The following is an 18,688-nucleotide window of genomic DNA, read 5'->3' as shown; positions in this document are numbered from 1 at the left end:
ACCATAAATAGCCAGAAAAGGAGGTTTGGCCACCTTCTGGCCCTGGCCACTCAGAGCAGTCCAGTGTGCCAGCACACCTCTGAATCCAAGATGGCAGAGGTCCGGGGCACGCTGGAGGAGCTCTGGGCACCTCCCCTGGGAGGTGCAGGTCAGGGGAGTGGTCACTCCCCTTTCCTTTGTCTAGTTTCGTGCCAGAGCAGGGCTGGGGGATCCCCGAACCGGTGTAGACTGGCTTATGCAGAGATGGGCACCATCTGTGCCCATCAAAGCATTTCCAGAGGCTGGGGGAGGCTACTCCTCCCCAGCCCTGACACCTTTTTCCAAAGGGAGAGGGTGTAACACCCTCTCTCTGAGGAAGTCCTTTGTTCTGCCTTCCTGGGCCAGGCCTGGCTGGACCCCAGGAGGGCAGAAACCTGTCTGAGGGGTTGGCAGCAGCAGCAGCTGCAGTGAAACCCCGGGAAAGGCAGTTTGACAGTACCCGGGTCTGTGCTAGAGACTCGGGGGATCATTGAATTGTCTCCCCAATGCCAGAATGGCATTGGGGTGACAATTCCATGATCTTAGACATGTTACATGGCCATGTTCGGAGTTACCATTGTGACGCTATACATAGGTAGTGACCTATGTATAGTGCACACGTGTAATGGTGTCCCCGCACTCACAAAGTCCGGGGGATTTGCCCTGAACGATGTGGGGGCACCTTGGCTAGTGCCAGGGTGCCCACACACTAAGTAACTTTGCACCCAACCTTCACCAGGTAAAGGTTAGACATATAGGTGACTTATAAATTACTTAAGTGCAGTGGTAAATGGCTGTGAAATAACGTGGCCGTTATTTCACTCAGGCTGCAGTGGCAGGCCTGTGTAAGAATTGTCAGAGCTCCCTATGGGTGGCAAAAGAAATGCTGCAGCCCATAGGGATCTCCTGGAACCCCAATACCCTGGGTACCTTAGTACCATATACTAGGGAATTATAAGGGTGTTCCAGTATGCCAATGTGAATTGGTGAAATTGGTCACTAGCCTGTTAGTGACAATTTGGAAAGCAGAGAGAGCATAACCACTGAGGTTCTGGTTAGCAGAGCCTCAGTGAGACAGTTAGTCATCACACAGGGAACACATACAGGGCACACTTATGAGCACTGGGGCCCTGGCTGGCAGGGTCCCAGTGACACATACACTAAAACAACATATATACAGTGAAATATGGGGGTAACATGCCAGGCAAGATGGTACTTTCCTACACGCATGAGCAATATGCCCCTACAGTGTCTAAGTCTATTCTTAGACATTGTAAGTACAGTGTGGCCATATTGAGTATATGGTCTGGGAGTTTGTCAAAAATGAACTCCACAGCTCCATAATGGCTACACTGAATACTGGGAGGTTTGGTATCAAACGTCTCAGAATAATAAACCCACACTGATGCCAGTGTTGGATTTATTAAAAAATGCACACAGAGGGCATCTTAGAGATGCCCCCTGTATTTTACCCAATTGTTCAGTGCAGTACTGACTGGTCTGTGCCAACCTGCTGCTGAGAGACGAGTTTCTGACCCCATGTGGTGAAGGCCTTTGTGCTCTCTGAGGACAGAAACAAAAGCCTGCTCTGGGTGGAGGTGCTTCACACCTCCCCCCTGCAGGAACTGTAACACGTAGCAGTGAGCCTCAAAGGCTCAGGCTTCGTGTTACAATGCCCCAGGGCACTCCAGCTAGTGGAGATGCCCGCCCCCTGGACACAGCCCCCACTTTTGGGGGCAAGTCCAGGGGAGATAATGAGAAAAACAAGGAGGAGTCACCCACCAGTCAGGACAGCCCCTAAGGTGTCCTGAGCTGAGGTGATCCCTGCCTTTAGAAATCCTCCATCTTGATTTTGGAGGATTCCCCCCATAGGAATAGGGATGTGCCTCCCTCCCCTCAGGGAGGAGGCTCAAGGAGGGTGTAGCCACCCTCAAGGACAGTAGCCATTGGCTACTGCCCCCCAGACCTAAACACACCCCTAAATTTAGTATTTAGGGGCACCCCAGAACCCAGGAAATCAGATTCCTGCAACCTGAAGACGAAGAAGGACTGCTGACCTGAAGCCCTGCAGAGAAGACGGAGACAGCAACTGCTTTGGCCCCAGCCCTACCGGCCTGTCTCCCCACTTCAGGAAAACCTGCAACAGCAATGCGTCCCCCAGGGTCCAGCGACCTCTGAAGCCTCAGAGGACTACCCTGCATCTAACAGGACCAAGAAACTCCCAAGGACAGCGGCCTTGTTCCACAAAGACTGCAACTTTGCAACAAAGAAGCAACTTTTAAAGACCACACGTTTTCCCGCCGGAAGCGTGAGACTTTCCACTCTGCACCCGACGTCCCCCGGCTCGACCTGCGGAGAACCAACACTACAGGGGGGACTCCCCGGCGACTGCGACCCTGTAAGTAGCCAGAGTTGACCCCCCTGAGCCCCCCAGCGACGCCTGCAGTGGGAATCCAGAGGCTCCCCCTGACCGTGACTGCCTGCTTCAAAGAACCCGACGCCTGGTAAAGACACTGCACCCGCAGCCCCCAGGACCTGAAGGATCCGACCTCCAGTGCAGAAGCGACCCCCAGGTGGCCCTCTCCCTTGTCCAGGTGGTGGCTACCCCTAGGAGCCCCCCCCCCCCTTGCCTGCCTGCATCGCTGAAGAGACCCCTGGGTCTCCCATTGAAACCTATTGCGAACCCGATGCCTGTTTGCACACTGCACCCGGCCGCCCCCCTGCCCCTGAAGGTGTACTTTCTGTGCTGACTTGTGTCCCCCCCGGTGCCCTACAAAACCCCCCTGGTCTTCCCTCCTAAGTCGCGGGTACTTACCTGCTGGCAGACTGGAACCAGGGCACCCCCTTCTCCATTGAAGCCTATATGTTTTGGGCACCACTTTGACCTCTGCACCTGACCAGCCCTGAGCTGCTGGTGTGGTAACTTTGGGGTTGCCCTGAACCCCCAACGGTGGGCTACCTTGGACCCAACTTTGAACCCTGTAAGTGCTTTACGTACCTGGAAAACTAACAAATACTTACCTCCCCCAGGAACTGTTGAATTTTTCACTGTGTCCAATTTTAAAACAGCTTATTGCCATTTTTGCCAAAACTGTACATGATATTGTGTTGATTCAAAGTTCCTAAGATACCTGAGTGAAATACCTTTCATTATAAAGTATTGTTTGTAAATCGTGAACCTGTGGTTCTTAAAATAAACTAAGAAAATATATTTTTCTACATAAAAACCTATTGGCCTGGAATTGTCTTTGAGTGTGTGTTCCTCATTTATTGCTTGTGTGTGTACAACAAATGCTTAACACTACCCTCTGATAAGCCTACTGCTCGACCACACTACCACAAAATAGAGCATTAGAATTATCTCTTTTTGCCACTATCTTACCTTTAAGGGGAACCCTTGGACTCTGTGCATGCTATTTCTTACTTTGAAATAGTACATACAGAGCCAGCTTCCTACAGCACCCCTCCCACATTGGGAGGCCATCCCCAGCTGGGCCTCCATCGTCTCCTTGCTCCAGCGGCGAATGTCCTCCCATTTTTTACAGCAGTGGGTGCTCTGTATGTGGTGGACCCCCAGGGCCCGGATGTCCTTGGCGATGGCACGCCAAATATCCGTCTTCTGGTGGGTGCTGACCTACAGGAATAGTACAGGGGAAAAGGAAAAACTATAACCGTCCGGACCGTCACAGTCTTTGGCCCACATTTCCACCCTTGCCCTGATGCACATCCACTCACCGTCATTTCATGCACGCCTCATTCCCCCCCATCTCCCATTCACACCACTCCAAACAGGCACATAGCGGATTGACAAATGTGTGCAATAAAGTTGTTTATTTCGTACCTCAGTGTTGGCTGACCCTCTGATCGCTGTTCTCATCCATAGAGCAAGTCCGCTGGGGCAGGTGAGGAGATGGCAGCATCCTCTGGTGTACAGACCGCTGGTGGACCTATCGACAATGGAAGAGCGGCATGTAATAGTCACCTACAGACTTGATTGTGCCACAATCCAGGAACTGTGTGCCCAGTTGGAGCCAGACCTGATGTCAGCTATCCGCCATCCCACAGGAATCTCCCCTCTAGTGCAGGTCCTGTCAGTACTCCATTTCCTGGCAAGTGGGTCCTTTCAAACAACAGTGGCCATTGCATCAGGCATGTCCCAGCCAATGTTCTCTAACGTGTTGTCCAGAGTGTTGTCTGCCCTGCTGAAACACATGCGCAGCTACATCGTTTTCCCTCAGGTGGAGGATTTGCCTACAGTGAAAGGTGACTTCTATGCCCTGGGCCATATCCCCAACATCATAGGTGCCATTGATGGGACACATGTGGCCCTGCCCCCCCCCGCAGGAGTGAACAGGTGTACAGAAACCGGAAGAGTTACCATTCAATGAATGTGCAGATGGTGTGTTTGGCCGACCAGTACATCTCCCATGTGAACGCCAAGTTTCCTGACTCAGTGCATGACGCTTACATTCTGAGGAATAGCAGCATCCCTTATGTGATGGGGCAACTCCAGAGGCACAGTGTGTGGCTATTAGGTGAGGACATGGATCCTATACAGTGTGAATAGTTGTCTGGGGTTGTCCCTAAGGGTTAGTGTGTGTCTAACAGTTGTCCCTCGACATTTGCAGGTGACTCTGGCTACTCCAACCTGTCATGGCTACTGACCTCAGTGAGGAATCCCAGGACAAGGGCAGAGGAATGCTACAATGAGGCACATGGGCAAACTAGGAGGGTTATAGAGAAGACCTTTGGCCTCCTGAAGGCCAGGTTCCGGTGCCTCCACATGACAGGTGGTTCCCTATACTACTCACCAAAGAAGGTGTGCCAGATCATTGTGGCCTGCTGTATGCTGCACAACTTGGCATTGCGATGACAGGTGCCTTTTCTGCAGGAGGATGATCCCGAAGGAGGTGTTGTGGCAGCTGTGGAACCTGTGGACAGTGAAGAAGAGGAGGCAGAAGAAGAGGACATAGACAACAGAAACACCGTGATCCATCAATACTTCCAGTGAGACACAGGTAAGAAGACATCACTGCCTCCTACATCTGATAAAATTGTTTGACCTCTCATCTGTCTGTCACTTTCACCTAGTGTATGGGCCCTGATTTGTCCCTTTGCCTTTCGATTTCACAGATGTGGTTCCTACTGTGTGATCTCTGCTATGTTACTTCATGGACTAGAGCAGTGGTTCCCAACCTTTTGACTTCTGTGGACCCCCACTTTATCATTAATTGAACCCAGGGACCCCCACTGATTCATTACTGGAATCCGGGGACCCCCCCACTGAGTCATTAGTGGAAGTTTGGGACCTAATTTGTCAATATTTATTAATATGTTTTAATTTTCTAAGCAGTCGCGGACCCCCTGAGAAGGCTTCGCGGACCCCCAGGGGTCCCCGGACCACAGGTTGGGAACCACTGGACTAGAGCTGTGTGACATAGGTATGTTGACAATACAATGGACATTGCTATTTCCCTCAGTTATTGCAAATACACAATTGTGAAAGCTCAGACTGACTCCAGATTGTTTTGTGATTTAAGGGTGTTTATTTAAGTGCTAAATAGTGGAGGGGGTTGTAAAATGGTCAGAGGGGGAGGAATGTCCATGGCAGAGTCCAGTCTATTTGTCTCACAGGTGCATTGTCCAAAGGGGCATAGGAAGTGGAGCTAGGGAAGTTTAAGGATGGACAGGGTGACAAAGTGGGACAGAAGGATGACAATCAGGGTGGTCTCATTTCTTGGCTGGGGTCTTGGCATTTTTGTCTGTCTTTGTCCTGGATCTCAGGGAACGCTTGCAGGGTGGTTCTCCATCTGCAGGGGGTGGGGTGCTGGTGTCGTGGTCCTTTGGCGGTGCCTCCTGTCCACTAGCGCCGGCGGAGGTGGTGGGCAGTTCATTGTCCAGGCTAGTGTCAGGGGCCCCTTGTTGTGCCACAGTGTCCCTCCTGGTGTTCACGAGGTCCTTCAGCACCCCTACAATTGTGCCCTGGGTGGTATTGATGGATTTTAGTTCCTCCCTGAACCCCATATACTGTTCCTCCTGCAGCCGCTGGGTCTCCTGAAACTTGGCCAGTACCGTTGCCATCGTCTCCTGGGAATGATAGTAGGCTCCCATGATGTTGGAGAGGGCCTCGTGGAGAGTGGGTTCCTTGGGCCTGTCCTCCCCCTATCGCACAGCAGCCCTCCCAGTTCCCCGGTTTTCCTGGGCCTCTGTTGCCTGAACCGTGTGCCCACTACCACTGCCCCCAGGTCCCTGCTGTTCTTGGGGTGGTGGGTTAGCCTGGGGTCCCTGTAGTTGTGGACACACTGCTGCTTGATGTGTCCTGGGGACAGCGGTATGGGCCCGCTGGGTGGGTGCTGTGCTTGTGTTTCCTGAGGAGGGAGGCTCTGTGGTAGCCTGTGACTGTGTCAGGGGAACCGACTGTCCCAAGGTCCCAGATGGGCCAGGCTGGTAATCTAGATCCAGTTGGACAGAGCTGCTGTCATCACTGTGGGCCTCTTCTGTGGGTGGAGTAGACATGTCTGGAACCTCCTGTCCGGTGACGTTGGGTAGGGGTCCTGCAGGGGTGTAAAGGCATGATTATTGCATCTGTGTGTGCCATGGTGTGCAATGGGTGGGTGACCCTGTACCCCAGTGCTTCCATTCCTGTATAGGACCTTGTGTGATAATTGTTTAGGGGTATGTGTGGGTATGTGTAGTGGACATGCATTGGTGATGGGTGTCCATGCTTTGTTGTTGCATGCAGGGCTTGGTGTTGGGATGTGTGGTTTGTGATAGTGGGACATATGTGAGGAGTTGGAGTGATGGGGGTGAGGCTGGGGGTATGTGATAGCATGCAGGTAGGGTGGGGGATGAAGTAGTTAAAGATTTAACTTACCAGAGTCCATTCCTCCTGCTACTCCTGCGATCATTTGGGCATGCAATCTTTATGGTAGAGTACCTATTGTAAAATTTGTTCTTTTCGTTTTACAGTACCCGTCCACAAGTTATATCAAGTGAGACGGAAAGCTTACTAACAAACTAAAAGAAAGCTACAGACTAGTATAGACAGGAGAAAGTCAGTTACAGGAACATGAAATATAGAAACAAACTACGATAATGCAGGTATAACAATAATTTAACAAACCTTAGCTAGAATGAAGAGGAGTAGGAAAAAAGGAGACAGTTACAGTAAACAAAAGAAGAGGAAATTATTCTAAATGGAGAAAGGTAAAATTTAGGGAAATAATGATAATAAACCAGGAGGACTTACTGGGGCCAGCAGATCCACCAGCTACAGCACTGGTGGTGTCACATCCGTCTCCTTGACCTGCCTCCGAACTTGCCCTCTTTTTGTCCTTGGGTGCTGAGGTAAGAAATAAAGAAGATAAAAAAATGGATTAGTAGTACAGTTAATCTCCCAAAAAATAGTTTGACAGGCGAAGGCAAACGCAGTAATATTGTACTTTTCTAAATCAGATATCCTATAGTACTAGTATCAAGGTGATCTCTTCTTAATTTCTAAAACCTAAGTCCTATTCCAAATTTCCTAATCCTAAACTACATTTGGAACTACAAATGCATTGCAACAAATTATCTTTGCTTCTCAACCACCTTTGATGGGCCAACTCATTCTCCCTTTGCAATACTTAGATGCATACTACTCATCAGTGGGAGACTGTGATTCGGACTATATGAACTACATAAAAAAAGGCACAGAGAACGATAACTCACTGATATTACTTACTACTACTACCACTATCTTAGTGACAGGACAGATGAGTCTGCATGGCTTCTTAAATAATCATTTTAAGTGAGCGCTGATGTTTACGGTTAGGTAGCGCTGAGCACCTGCCTAGCTCAAACTGGATAACATAATATTCATTGTAACATAAACTTAACTTACCTCTGAGTGTGAGCATTATGCTATTTGAAAAACATTAGCACTGTAGAACACAACAAATAATTAATTACTCACCGAGCCCCAACACCTTGACACCCAGCAGGTCGAGCAGGTCCTGCTCGCGGTCCAGTATGTCCACCCAGTGGTTGGTTAACTGCTGCTGGGTGCGTTGGACCTCAGAGTGCCAACGCACAGACAGGCGCACCATCCCCCACAGCAGTCGACAGTCCCCCATGGTGTAGCCGCTCCCAGACCTGCTACTGCTGCCAGCTTGGAGGGGAGGTTGTGCTGCACATAAAAATCAAGTGCTTCCATCTCCGCCTCAGAAAAACTGGAGCGGGCTGCACCCCTTTGTGGCACCGACGACAGCAAAGTGCTCTGCCATGGCGCTGGGTGGTAAAAAAAAAAGGAAAAGCTAGGAAAAGTAAGGAAGAAAGAAAAAACTAAACAAGTAAAGGAAAAACAAAAAAGTACTAAAAAGTCATGAAAAGCACCCAAAAATGTAGAAAGGAAAATACACAAACCCAAAGACACACACTGATACAATAAAGGAAAATGAGGGGTGGATGCATCAGATAGGGGAGGATTGAAAAGATTAAGGGTGGATTAAAAAAAGCAGGGCCCAGCACCATGAACAGAACAGAAGAAAACAAAATGGCCACACAAATGCGAATTGCATGGTGCCTTTCGTGCGCAGTTTCCAGAGCTTGCATCATGCTCTTAAACGTCAAAACATAGCGTGAAGGGGCGCATCAAGCAGCTCTGCCCACTTGCGTATTTCCACTTAAACTTGCAGAGTTTTTAGCCAGCTCTGCAGAATTCCGCGTAGCAGATCTCCGCGAGCTCCGCCCAGGCATGGTTATTACTGAATTTTTACAATGTCATGCGTGACTTTCAACCAGCAAAAGACATGAAAAAACGCAAAACCCAAACTAGCTCAATTAAGTCTCCACTTTTAATAGGTGCAATGCTAAAATCAGGTGCAAATACCGTTTGTGACAGTCAAAGAGCTGAACCGATAAGGAGCAGTGAGCACTGCAGCATCGTAGGTAAGGTGTAAAGGGTGAAAGAATCTCAGTCAGAAACATTTTTATAGACAATCAACCAGAACTGTTAAATGGCTGCATAATATGCAGCGTTACAGTTCCCAAGCGTGATATTTTCTTTGCATTATTAAATGTGAAAAACTCAAATGTTAGATTTATTAAACCTTTTGTCTCTGTGACACAATGTCAGTCTGCCATGAATATATTTTCACACTGGAAATTAACAGCAAGTCCCGGTTGCCTTGAAAATCACCAGTAAAGCGCAGGTTTAATGAGTAATATCAAAAGGCTTTTATGTGACAGATTTCCCAGCGACATTGGTGTGTGCAAGGTTGCCTCTTTCTCTGGTGGTTAATTAAGTGTGACCTGGTGGCAGAGTTAGCCCTCCACATCAAACCTCATTGACTTCATTTTCAGAGACAGGCAGTGATTGTGTGTAATGTGGTGTCTAATTAGTCATTTAAGTTGTCTGTTTTTTATGATCTACGAGAAGAGAGATGCTCAGAGTGAACTAGGTGGCCCTGATGCATATTCCATTTAGTGATGAAGTACTCATGACCCTGTGCAGTTTGCTGAAAAATGTGTGATGGTACCCTCAGGGTTAGAAGGCGAAGGGCGAATGAGTAGCATTTGACAGCTGCATTAAGGCACTCAAGCTTGACCCCCAAATTGTAAGCAGAAGTGAGGGCCTGATTTAGAGTTTGATGGACAGGATACGCAATAAAGTACCTTGTCCATCAAAACCTCAGTCTGCCCGCCTCCTTTAGAGATGGATGGGCCTTACTTTTTCTGTCAACGGAGCCCCCATTGACTGTTTTGATGGAAACCTTCCTTTCAATGGCCAAATGGAGACGGGGTCATCAGAAAAAAGGACATTACACCACCTGTCCTATTTAGGGTGGACAATATAATGTATTTTTTTTCCTCTTCGTCACTGCCAGGAAAAACCTGCAGGGATGAAACAAAAAAACAATAATGACCCACATAATCTGGGAGAAAACTGAGGGTCAATAGTTTTTAGTTTTTCAGATCAAACTTCTGCTTTTGTAAAAGCTTGTGAGTGGCTGTTGAAATTTATGGTGGCCATCCACCAAACCTTTTATTACATTGATAGGCGATTCCTTTCAATGTACAGAAATGACCATTGATATGGTGGTCATCTCTAAATTTAGTGATGATAGTCCATCAGCACGTAATGTTCTCCATCACCCTGATAGATTGAGCACCATCATTTAAACTTTAAATCAGGCCCCGAGTTTACAGGATTGTGTTCTCTACTTTGTTGACTTGCGCAGTGACCTGAACTTTGGTAGTTTTTTCCAGCTGTAGTTTTAAATGTATTAATCTCTGTAATCCAACTCAATTAAAAGTGTTAAACTCAGAATATTTCCACCAGCACATTCTCAAGCCACAAACTCCAACATAATTCATATAGGCATGGCTCTTCTAGCAAGGCAATCTCTGAGTCTTGTGACGAAGGTATGCCTTTGTTCCTAAAAAGATGCTTTAATGATTGACAGAACCCTGCCATCACGATTCAGAGTTTCAAGCTGTTTATTTTACTGAAACCTGTTCTTGGGTAGAAGTGAGGAAACTGACAAGTAGGTCTTAATTTCAAAACCTTTTGGGTGGATTTTCCACAGTTCTAAAAGTAGGATTAGAGGTGGGAACATGAGTGTTCACCAGTTGCATTGGGGAGGACTTTGGGAATTGGTAGATGTCCAAAACGTTATACCCGCCTGGGTACTCACAAACAAACAGCTTCTTCCAACACAGTTTTATATGTATATTTTTGGTGAAAAAAATATTTTCTAGCTAGGAGAACAGAGAAGAGTGTCCATAGTACATAATATTTTGGGTTGTCTGTGACCATTTCACTGAAGTATGTGCCAAGCATGGAAATCTGAGATTCTTGTATCTTTCAACAAGCACTCTGGAGATGTTTTTGAATCATCTAAAATCCCGAATTCTCTGCCATCAAAGGAGAAACGTGATGAGTAACTCTAATTCCGTGTGAATCAGGGACGTATGTGTCAGTATTTCAGTTTCAGGAGGCTCATGGTTTCAAGAATACTGAAAGATAGCAATTTTAGTTGGAGTTATTCCCTTATGATCTTTTAACCATTATTAAGTAAGGTACTAGGGGCCATATGTACAAACACTTTTTCCCATAGACACAGATTGGGTAAAAACCTTTGATACATTTGGCCCTAGATGTCAATTTCCCTCATCTCTTTTATGTGCTTCCTTCTAGTAGTGTTCTTAGGCATAGCTGCCAACTCACTCAATGTTATTATGGTTGCCTTTAGGCAGTGGGGTTCTTTAGTCAACAACACTTTACGTTATTTGTCATGTAGTTTTCTCTCATCATACATTGGCAAACTGGCAGATTTGTTGTCATGGGCTAAATATGAGCCTACACTCTGAGAAAGGATCAGAGTGTAGAGTATATAGAAACATCATGAAATACGTAAGATCTCCTTTCTATGGGCAATCACACACAATTTTATATGTTTGACCCAAGTTTCTAGGTGTGTCCTGTTGTGTGCAAGAATCATGTGCCAGCAATGTATCTACTTCTGTTATGTATGTCGAAGAGCTTTTACCAATGCTTTCGCACTCTCCAGTGACAACATACCCAAGGAATGCTTTGATTAGAAGTATGCAGTGTGATTTATGTATTGGAACATTCTTTATATTATGGTTATATTATGGTATGTATTGTACTTTGTTGCTAGTGATGTTGCTAACACAGTTTTGTGTTTATTACAATCGTCTTTTTGTAAATCTGTGCTTGAACAGAGATGGCTGAATATTTTCAATACCAGCTTGGATAGATCTCTGAGTTGCAGTTTGGGGTCCAGTTAATTTTGTAATTTCACAATAACTAATCATTTTAGCTTGAATTCCAGATACAGTTCTAGCTTTGCTATGGACTAGGAGGTCAATCTCGCCAATGTAATAGGTTTCAAACAGACTCTGATGATCTAACGTCAAAGGCTTATGAGCCTGGTATATTCCCTTTGGTTTCATTGACCTACTTCTGGGTCATTATATCCAAGAATAATGTGTCACAAAGAGAAAGAAGCTGAGAGAATAGGTAGGACTGGGTGCTCTTTGCCCATAGGAATAGTTTAGTTAGGCTGAGTATTTTTTAAGATTTGTAATGTTGACATCAATGCCAATTAACACACCAGGGCTAGAGTGAAGAATGTTGCTGATTTATATTAAATATTAGGTTTTCATATTTTTATAAGTTTACCACTTTTATTTATATCTATTTTTCTAAAGCATGAACCTCGCTGGGGGAAGCTCAACAGAAAATATATAACCCTTTCTTTTAACTTAGAGAAATTTATAGAACAGCCTGATATTGAAGGCTGTTTGAAGAGGTGTTATTTGGGTATTTCTAAAATGTTACAAGAGTAGAAGACAGGAATGGAATCTGGGAGAGAGTTCCAAATCCTGGAATAACAGCAAAAGAACGCTAGGTTTGTTGGAGGACATATAAGAGCATTTAGGCCCAGATTTATGAAAAGTGCCTGTTAGCGCCCCCTAACACCACCATGTGTGAGCCATATTTAAAAAGCACCCAGAGGCCCATTAAACACAATGGGAGCCTCTTTTTAATGCCTGCACTTAGGAGGTGTTAGAAAATGCTAATACAAATGGTGCAAAGGAATCTATATGGGATTACTTTGCACCATTTTTATGCCCCCCCTCCAGGGCTGGAAAGCCCTCCTTACATACATTATGTCTGGCGCAGGTATAATGTGGCGCAAGTCGTTATAAAGTGGTGCAATGTCACAGACATCATACATTACTTACATCCCCACAGGTGCCCCAGCCTATCCCAGCAGCGAGGAGGTGCCACGACTATCCAGTCCCCCAACAGAAGATGCCCCCAGTGATAACAGTAACTCTAGACTTCAGGATCTGGATGAACTACCTGGCCCATCAGGGACCACTGGTCAGTTGGCCACCCCAGCCCACTCACAGTCCACCACAGAGCCTCCCACCTCAGTGTCTAACACCACAGCACCCACCGAATGTCCCCACACCTCTGTCCCCAGGACACGTCAATCAGCAGTGTGCCCTCCTGTACAGAGACCCCAGTCCACACCTCACCCTCAAGACAATCAGGGACCTGGGGTCAGTGGCAGTGGGCACACTGTTCAGGGGACACAGGCACAGGGGAACAGGGACACTGAGATGACCGCTGTGCACCAGGGGAAGGACAGGCCCAGAGAACTGACTCTCCAGGAGGCACTCACTAATGTCCTGGGGGCTTACCAACAATCGCAGGACAAGATGGGCCAGATCCTTACCAACATGCAGGAGAACAAGTGGCTGCAGGAGGTAGACCATCAGGAGATCAGGGAGGGTTTGCAGGCCCTCAACACCACCATGGTCTCCATAGCAGGGGTGCTGGCAGATATGGCAAACATCATGAGGGAATGGGCAGCACACCAGCGGGTCCCTACCACTAGCCAGTCTACTGACCAGCCCACCACTTCCGCTGCAGCTAGTGGACAGGAGGCCCTGCCACAGAACCCACAGGCCATCAGCACAGCTCCACCTGCAGAAGGTGAACCACCCCGCAAACATTCCCTGCAACCCAGACAGAAGCCAAGACCAAGACCACCGCCAGGAAATAAGACCCTCCTGAATGTCCCCCTTGTGTCCCACCCTGTCACCTTGTCCACTTCGAACAGCCTTTGCTCCCCTTCCTATGGCCATTTGGACACTGGACCTGTGCTACAAACAGACTGGAACAATACCCTGGACTTTCCTCAACCATAACCCCATTTCATTGCACTTTTCCGTCAATTATTTGCACTACAATAAGCACCTTTGAACACAACCTGGGTGAAAGTGTTTTATGTGATGAAAATGTGCATATATGGAAACAGTCACATCAGGTGCAAATGATCTGAACACTGCGATGGCATACATTTAATGACCTGTATCTGTCTGTAGTGATCACATCAGGCACAGTTGTTATATCACCAACATCTGCAAAATGAGAAGCCACAGGTGACAGTAAGTAGAGATGCAAAGGAAGTGAATGCCATCCTGCTACAGCCTCACAGAAAACATAAATAATCCATGGAATGGTCAGTTCCACTGTCTCACCTGTGTATCATTGGAAGTATTGATGTATAACTGAGGTTCTGTTGTCCACATCCTCATCCTCTGCCTCAACATACTCACTGTACTCAGGGTCCACTGCTGCCACAGGGGGAGTTCCAGGCTCCTGCTCCTGCAGATATGGTGCATGTCGTCTGAGGGCCAGGTTGTGCAACATGCAGCATGCCACTACTATCTGGCAGACCTTCTCTGGTGAGTAGCATAGGGATCCACCTGTTAGATGGAGGCGTCTGAACCTGCCCTTCAGGAGGCCGAAGGTCCTTTCAATGATTTGCCGGGTTTGCCCATGTGCATCATTATAAAGATCCTCAGCCCCTGTCCTGGCATTCCTCACAGGGGTCAGGAGCCACAATAGGTTTGGGTAGCCAGAGTCGCCTGCAAGTACTGAAGGACAAACATTAGACTTACACAATGGTATCGGCTTTACATCAGAAGGCATACACTGACATACATTGGGTGTGGAGTCAGGCTCACCAATTACCCACGCCCTGTGCCTCTGTAGTTGTGACATCACATTTGGGATGCTGCTATTCCTCAGGACGAAAGCATCATGCACCGATCCAGGATAGTTGGCAGGGACGTGGTAGATGTACTGGTTAGCCAGGCACACCATTTGCACACTGAGTGAGTGGAAACTCTTCAGATTCACCTGTTCATTCTGGCGGGGGGGGGGGACAAACGCAACATGTGTACTGTCAGTCCCCCAAGTAATATTGGGTATATGTCCCATTGCATAGAATCCTGCCTTCAGAGTGGCCAAATCTTCCACCTGGGGGAAAGCAATGTTACTGCATATGTGTTTCACCAGGGCAGACAAAACCCTTGCCAGCACTATTGAGAACATTGGCTGTGACATTCCTGCTGCCAAGCCCGCTGTCACTTGGAAAGAACCAGTTGCCATGAAATGGAGCACTGATAGAACCTGCACAAGAGGGGGGATCCCAGTAGCATGATGGATGGCTGATATCAGATCAGGATTCAATTGAGCACACAGCTCTGTGATAGTGGCCCTGTCCAGTCTATAGGTCAGTAGTATGTGCCTGTCCTCCAGTGTAGCCAAGTCCACAAGAGGTCTGTACACGGGGTCTTGTCTCCTCCTCTGATTCCTTGGCAGTGGTAGGTATCTAATGGACACAAGAGTGAGTAGACTGTCACAATTTGAACAATGGAACCCTCAGTGTACATAGAGCAGTAATGTGAAGGGACAATGGGAATGGCAATGTGCGTACAATTTACAGAAAAGGTGCAGTTCTCGATTATCTGTATGTTGTCCACCACCATAAAATGGTGACTGCCTGTCCTGTATGTAGGGACAGGTGGAAGTGAGGTAACTCTGCTGGCGATGCACGTCATGGCAGAAGGCGGTCTTGCACCGACATGCTATTCCTCATTGGATATTATGGGGCTCTATGGAGTACAGTGGCGAATGGGGATCACCGGCGGTGGTGACAGTGTACACTGCCGCGGACGTGACCACCATTTTCTGTCTATAACCTCACTTGATTCCTGACTTTCCACAGGACCACAGGACAGGACTGCATGTGCTGCTGTGACCTGTGTCTGGATCCTGCCATGGCCCGTGTGACTGAGGAAAGGGCCTCTGCCTTCACTTCGGAGCAGTTGGAGCATTTGGTGGATGGGGTCCTACCCTAGTATTAGCAGCTGTATGGGCCTCCAGACCAACAGGTGAGTACACCTTGGGCACAATGCATGTGACAAGGTTGCATGGAGATGTGTGTGCAAGCATCAAGTCATTTGGGGGGTGGTATGTCTGGTGCATCTGGTGGTAGTGTACATGGTGGGCGCTGGGTGATGTGTGTGCCAATGGAGCTGGAAAGGGATTTGTGGGCCATATGTGTGACAGGCTGGATTGTATGTGTAATGGTGTCCTCCTGTCTGTGTATCCTCTGCAGGTCAGCACCAATCAGAATAAGGGATTGTGGCGTGCCATCACCAATGACTTGCGGACCCTGGAGGTCTACAGCAGGAGGAGCACCCCTGCAGGAAAAGCTTGGGATGGCTTCCCAACGAGGGAGAGGTGCCCGTCAGAAACTTGCCCACCCTGATGGCCCACAAATTGGCGGTGGCCTACCCAGAGCCGGATGGGTACTTGAGGGCATCGGAGCAGCCACAAGGGGGAGAGTACAGTGGGCGTTACAACTATAATTGGTAGGTGGCATGGGATCCTGGTTGTGGGTGTCAGATAGTGGGTGCCCCTTAATGCCAGGTCAGAGATTGCAGCATGATCCAGCTCAAGGGTAATCGTTGTATTGCTAAATCTGGTAACCTAGCTAGGTTGCATTCCATGTCGGACAGGGCTTAGTGACTCCCAGGAGTGGTACAGTTGGCGGGGGTCGGCTCACATCTTGCTGTGGTACCTAGCCAATGGAATGCCAGTGCGATGCATGGTGCTCAGTCCTGATCCCTGTGTGTGACGGCAATGTGTGTGCCATCTGTGGTGTTGGTGCTGCAATTGACCCAGTGCTCCTTTTCTCTCCATCCCCTTTTTTCTTCTGTCATCCTGTCCATGTGTGCATAAGCATCATCTGGCGGAGGAGTAGGGGCACTGGCACTTGAGGGAGCTGCATCCCATAGGACCCAGGAGGCAGAGTCCACCGACGCCGAAGGGACCAGTGGGACGGAGGGTGAGGGGAGCACCACGGTGGAGACAGGAGGTGAGAACGCTGACTCAGATTCCTCCTCCAATGGAAGCTCCCTGGTGGTATCGGACACCACTGGGTCCACCTCAGCTACAGGTACAGACGCCGCCGCCCATACCAGCACCGCCCTCCCAGTAGCCCCTCATCGAGTTGCCCGTGCCCGCTCAACCAACAGGGTGGGCATCTCCTTCGCCTCAGGCACCTCAGGGCCTGCCCCAGTGAGCCCTGCTGCCCTCAGTGAGGAGGCTATTGACCTCCTGAAATCCATCTCTGTAGGGCAGTCAACCATTGTGAATGGCATCCCAGATGCAGCAATGCAATGCATTCTTGGAGGGCATTCACGGTGTATTGGCGGCCCAGCAGACATCATTCCAGGCTCTGGCCTCCTCTCTGATTGCAGCCATTGTCCCTGTTCCTACTGTCCCCCCTCCAACTACCACTTCCCAGTCCCAATCTCCTCAACCCAAACCCATCCCATGCACACATACAGACAAGCATGAACACAAAACATCACACAAGAGTGGCACAGACAAACACAGGCAGCACACTTTAGGCCACAAGCACTCACACAAACAACAGACAGTTGCACACACAACATCCACTGACTCCACTGGCTCGCCCTCCCCCTACTCCTACCTCACTGTCACATCCTCCATCACACCTGCATGCACTGCATCAATAGCCACCACCACGATCACCACACCGAGCAGCACACACACCTCACTTGCAGACACCTCCACAACATCCATCCACGCGTCCCCTGTGTCCTCTCCCACCCTGTCTGCCCCCTCCTAAGAGACACAAACGCACACACTCATACACCCAACAGCCATCCACCTCACATCAGCACACTGCCGATACACCTGCACCCAAGTCCAGCAGACATACACCTCCAACAGCCACTCCCTCAACCTCCACTCCCATCCCTCCTCCCTCATCCTGCCCCATGATCCCTAAGAAGCTTTTCATTGCCCAACTTAACCTCTTCCCTCCCCCTCCACCCGCCCGTCCTGCCCGTAAGAGCAGGGTCACAACGACCCAGCCCAGCACCTCAGCCAAACAGTCCACAGGGACAGTGGAGGCACCTCCTAGTTGTGGAGGCAAGAAAGGGAAGGATCCCAGTCCACCTTCCAAGAAAAGGAAGGATCCCACTCCACCACCCAAGAAAGGAAAGGATCCCAGTCCACCACCCAAGAAAGGGAAGGATCCCACCCCACCACCCAAGAAAGGGAAGGTTCCCACTACACCAACTAAGACAGACAAGAGGCCCCATCCAACAACAGTGGGCAAGGAGCCCTCTCCTCCAGCTGGGACACAGCAGCCCTCACCTCCAGCTGGGACACAGCAGCCCTCACCTCCAGCTAAGACACAGGGCATGTAGGCCATCCTCCAGGGTCTGTTGTACAAGGAGCCCCCTCCAGAACCAGTGGGCAAGATCCCCAACTCAGAGACTGTGAGCTTGCACTCCCCAGAAAAGAGAAATGGGCACGGAGCCACCTCCAGAACCAGTGGGCAAGTTTCCCACCTCAGAGACTATGAGCTTGCACTCCCCAGCAAAGAGAAATGGGCATGCATTCCCCTCCAGAACCAGTGGGCAAGTTCCCCACTTCAGCTGAGGTGCCCCCCACCTCCCGTTCCCCCTGAGGTACCTGGCCATTCCCACCATGATGCCCCTGCACAGTGTAGTGCGGATTACGTCAGGGGACAAGTTGGACCTTGGACTGTACCCTGTGGCCATGTGGACCTTTTGTACTTTGGATTGCCCATTGGCCCTTTCTCAACAGTGACTTATGTATTTCTTGTCACATAGATAATATGGTGGCTGTTAGCATCAAATTACACTATCAGTTCTGGATAAATGTTGTCCTTGCATTACTGTGAAGTTTGTCCTGTGAGACTGTTTTTTCTCTGCAGCTGGTTGTGTGTATGGTGTG

The sequence above is a fragment of the Pleurodeles waltl genome, chromosome 1_2, assembly GCF_031143425.1.
Source record: "Pleurodeles waltl isolate 20211129_DDA chromosome 1_2, aPleWal1.hap1.20221129, whole genome shotgun sequence".
Classification (NCBI taxonomy): domain Eukaryota; kingdom Metazoa; phylum Chordata; class Amphibia; order Caudata; family Salamandridae; genus Pleurodeles; species Pleurodeles waltl.
This window is presented reverse-complemented; position numbering follows the sequence as displayed.